Source organism: Coturnix japonica, chromosome 32, assembly GCF_054131305.1.
Source record: "Coturnix japonica strain WE chromosome 32, WE-NBRP24, whole genome shotgun sequence".
Lineage (NCBI taxonomy): Eukaryota > Metazoa > Chordata > Aves > Galliformes > Phasianidae > Coturnix > Coturnix japonica.
This window is the reverse complement of record NC_140694.1, coordinates 4,479,159-4,483,721: the sequence shown is the minus strand read 5'-3', so window position 1 is coordinate 4,483,721 and position 4,563 is coordinate 4,479,159.

Here is a 4,563-nt window from a genome sequence, read left to right as displayed (position 1 = left end):
GACAAAGGAGCAGCATCTGAAAGGCACAGCTTTGTGGAAAGGCTCTTACTGTTCTGTCAGGACCTTAATGCAGCACTGCACAACACTGCAGAGCACTGCAGTGAAATGGCTGAGGTACTTGATCAGGCTTTACCTTCAAGGGTCAGTGTTCCTCATAATGAGAAACAGAAGGGTTTTTCGCTGTGGGAAAAACACTATAAAGAGCAATTAGAGCACAGAACCCTGAGCTGCATCTGCTGCAGGCTTCATTCCAAAGTGTTGAAGTCTGGAAGAATTCACTAAGTTACTGTGCGGTGTCAGCTCAGACATATGTAAAGTACAGGTAAGGATCTTCAAATACAAAACCACTCACATTAATAATCCCCAGGGGACATGAAGGAATGCAGGTCTCGGTGAAGGCAAACAGCATCTGTAGGCAGAAGGCCACGCATCAGAGACCTTTTCTTGTTGTTTGCTTGCATTGTAAGTGAAACATCTAAAATGACACTCCCAGAGGAGAATTATACCCAGGCAGTGGTGCACAGGCATGTATTAAAGTGCTCTTAGTACTTGTAAACACAATCAAATCAGATGGAAACATAGTGCAGAGTTCACTTCCAAAGGTCTTGAAGTTTGTTATTTTTCAGGCAAGATCTGATTGCTCAGGGTGTCAGTTTCATCACTATCAGGATGATTTCCCTCCTGAAGCAGAATCTGTTCATCCCAGTCTCACAGGAAGGCTGAGGCTCACAGTCCTCATTTCCACATAGGGAAAACGGTCTTGTATTTTGTATTTTGCAAGTGTAGCTGCAGGAGAAAGTAGATCAAGTCTGTCTTTGATGCCAGGAATGAAGTACGAGGAACTGTGCTCGTTTCCCAGTTAAGGGCCATCAAGGTAATTAGACATCTTGAAGTACATTATACTTGATAGATCAGAATATTGCATCTCATTTAAATGTCAGTGGGGTCTTTTGGTGTTTTTTCTGCATCCATATTATTTTGTTTCCTTGTCTTTTGTTCTTTCTAGGGCTCATGTGCTTCTGTTACTGTCTGATTCCTTTCTCTGCTGTTGTTGTTTAAGGTTTTCAGGTATCAGGTGGAATATTTTCCATGAGTGAGTCCACAATAATAGTTTAAATGTCTGTGGGATTTTTTTCCATGGTGCACAGCAGAGGTTAAAGCAGTTCATCTGTCCTTGCACTTGAGGCCTGATTTATGCGTCCTAGCCTTCCACTCGTGACCAGCTGCTGTTCTGTAAGGTGCTTTCCTAAATAGCTCAAGTAAAATCTGAGCTTCATAAATAGGGAGCAAGACGATTGTTTAACAAGGAATGCTACTGTTTTCCGAATCCTATTGTGTTCTTTATCAAGTACACTTGTCATGTCAGCCCTTTTACTTTCTCTTGGTGCTTTACTGTAAACAGAAGAAGTAGATTTGAGAGACCAGAGGAGGAAAAACATCAGGATGTTGTGTTCTCACTGGGTGAAACTTTGCAGAAGTGTGGAAGAACACATTGTTCATCATGTGATTCTTCCCTGTTGTGTTTGCTCTCATGCTCACATCGAATGACCGTCAAATTCCAGCTTCAAACCGGCACAGCATCACAGCTGATGGTTTTGCTGTTCAAGTTATTGGAAGTCTTATCTGAACTATGAAAAGTAGGGATTCTTTGCTTTCTGAACATATGGAGTGTGTTTGAGTCACAGCTCGATGCTTTTGTCCCTCAGCTGTGGCAGCTAGAAACTTCTCTTACGTGATAGCTGCCATTCTTATGCAGGCATCTGAATTTGACACCTCAGTTTTCAGGAGAAAAGTCTTCAGTTATTAATATTGCTTACTATGATTATAGCTGATAAGGAGCCCTTGTCACCAACCCTGCGTGGATTCAGAAAATGAATGATCTGAAAAAAAACAAACATGACAGCCATAAGGGGGAAAGAAGAAGTAGAATGTATGACTGAATAATGTAGGCAGTGGCACAGAGTAGGTGGCTTATTACTGTAATTTCTTAAATGTTGGTTGTGAGCTTATTTTGGGAGAGGCTTACGTAAATCAAAAGGGAAGGATGGTCTTTGATCAATCAACAGGTGAGCAACTGTGGGTGAGGGATGCTGGTGAGGAGTCAAGCTGATTGAAGAGATTGATGAGGGTGTAGGAGATATTTAGCATAAAGAAATCTTTGGACTAGGACAGAAAGTCCAGCCCAAGTTAGAATGATGGCAGTCTGTAAGTTCCTTCCTTAGTGGATTTTGCTGGCTAGAGATTTCAGATGTTTTCTTCCTGGCAATAAAATAGTTTCCTTCTAGGGGAAAAAAAAACCCAAAACATAACTGTAAACCCCACAGGATTATGATATCACAGATGTGAGAACTACTGACAGAGACTGCTGGATCTCCTTCATGGAATGGCTTTTAAACAGAACCAGGCGCAACCTTTTGTTTCTTTACGCTGCCCGTGGTTTGTCCTTTTACTCTGGGCTCCTTAGTACTGAATGTGCAGCTCCAGGGTTCTTCAGGAATGAATCAAGTGAAATGATGGATAATTCTCATGTTCTCTTTAAACGGCGAATAACAGAATTTTCATTTCTCCTAAATATTTCTGAGACAAAATAGTTAAGGACAGTGGAAGTGGTATTTCAAGTTACACTGCCAAAACATATCACAGTACAGTGCTACTGGCCTGGTTTTCCATTCTGGTCACCATTCCAATCACCAACATGCTGATCCTGTCTCCAGTGTCAGTCTTTGTGCAGTGCTGTTTTGCGCACTAAACAGGCAGTGTGCTGCCCTCCACACCACCCACGAAGGAGCTATGTGTGTGCATCAATGTGCTTCTGACACATTCTGTGATGGAAGTCACTATGCCTTAGGCCATTAAATAGATATGGTCTGAATTTGATTTTTTGTACTGATAAAGTTAGTGTTTCTGTCACTCTATGCCAGTAGTCTGGTGACTGGACTTAGAAAGCATGTCAGTTTGCTCCTGTAATTGCACCTAACTTTGAAGAATAATTGATTTTCAATACCATTGTTCCATAGTGCTCCTCAAATATTTCACAAATTAAATTCCATTTGAAATGCTTCAGGCAATCTGAAAGAGGAAACTCCCCTTAAAAATACCTGTTATGCAGAGTTTTCTAACTTCCTTGTTTGTCTGGCAGTGATTCAGCCTGGTTGATGCTGACTCAGTTATAACTCTTGTATGTGACTCTTTATGTTCCTGTTTTCATGCTTTTGTTTTATTGAGGGACTGGTTCTTCTGGTCATGGGTTTACATACTGTGACTCAGGTGCAATGCAGACAACACGGCAGTTACAGGAGAAAGCCTGTTAATATCAGGTATGTTAGTACTTACGTTTTCCTTGTGCCTTTAGCTGAGAAATTCATACAGTCATAGAATGCTTTGGGTTGAAAGGGGCCTTAAATTTCCAACTCCCTCCAACAGCTGGTTGTCTCCCACAAGGACAGGCTGCCCTCATCCAGCCTGGCCTTGGCCATCTCTAGGGTTGGGCACCCACAGCTTCTCCAGACAACAGTGCCAGGGCCTCACTGCCCTCTGAATAAAAAGACACACGAGGGTTGAGCAGGTGATCCAAGACAGCTGGCACAGCTTCACCAAGGGTAGATTGTGCCTGACCAACCTGGTGACCTGGTGACCTATGATGGAGTGTTGGCATCACTGCACAAAGGGACAGCAACTAATGGCATCTACCTGGGATCCTGCAAAGCCTTTGGCACGGCCCCTTATGCTCTGCTCTTGTATGGCCCCAGCTGGGGTAGTGCGTCCAGGTTTGGGGTCTTTAACGCAGGAAAACTGTGAACTTCTAGCGATGGTCCAGAGGAAGCCATGAGGATGCTCGAGGGCTGGAGTGCTGCTGCTATGATGACAGGCTGAGGGAGCTGGGCTTTTCAGTCCGGCTTCAAGGAGACCTCGCTATGGCTTTACAATACTTAAACATAAGTAGGAGGGGAATAACATTTTTACACAAGTGATAGGACAAGGAGGAACTTCCTTTGTATGCCCAGCAGAGGCAACGCTTCGCCCGCCCAGTGCCAGCCCTTGGTGCTCCTTGTGCCCCACTCCGCTCGCTCAGAGCTGCGTGCCGCTGCCGACTTGGAGCGGTGTCAGACGCGCCGCGGATGCTTTGTAATTTTAATGCTAAAACGGAGCTGTGCCCGAGGGCTTGCACGCACGTGCCAGGAGGTGGAAAAACAGCAAGCAAACAAACGCGGCCTTTCCAGCGGTGTCGGGGCTCCCTCAACTCTGCCGCAGGCAGGAGCCGCCTTCTTTGTTTTACTCCGTGTTTGGCTTTTCAGATGTTGGAGCGCTCTGCCTTTCATTAGTCTTGGATATGGTGAGGACAGGCCGTATCTGTTGGCTCCCAAGGGCTAAGAACCAAATGTTTAGCTGCTCTGGATAAACCTGGCATTGAAAGTATGTTTGTACAGCTGTCACCTTTGTCCCTATGGCTATTTATTGTCTCCTGTGGTCAGTGGGTGTTTCTCGTGCATCTTTCGGAGGACAGCCCGGGAAGGGACACACCTTGTGGGAAAGGTTCTTGAAGTCTGTGCCCTTTTGACACTG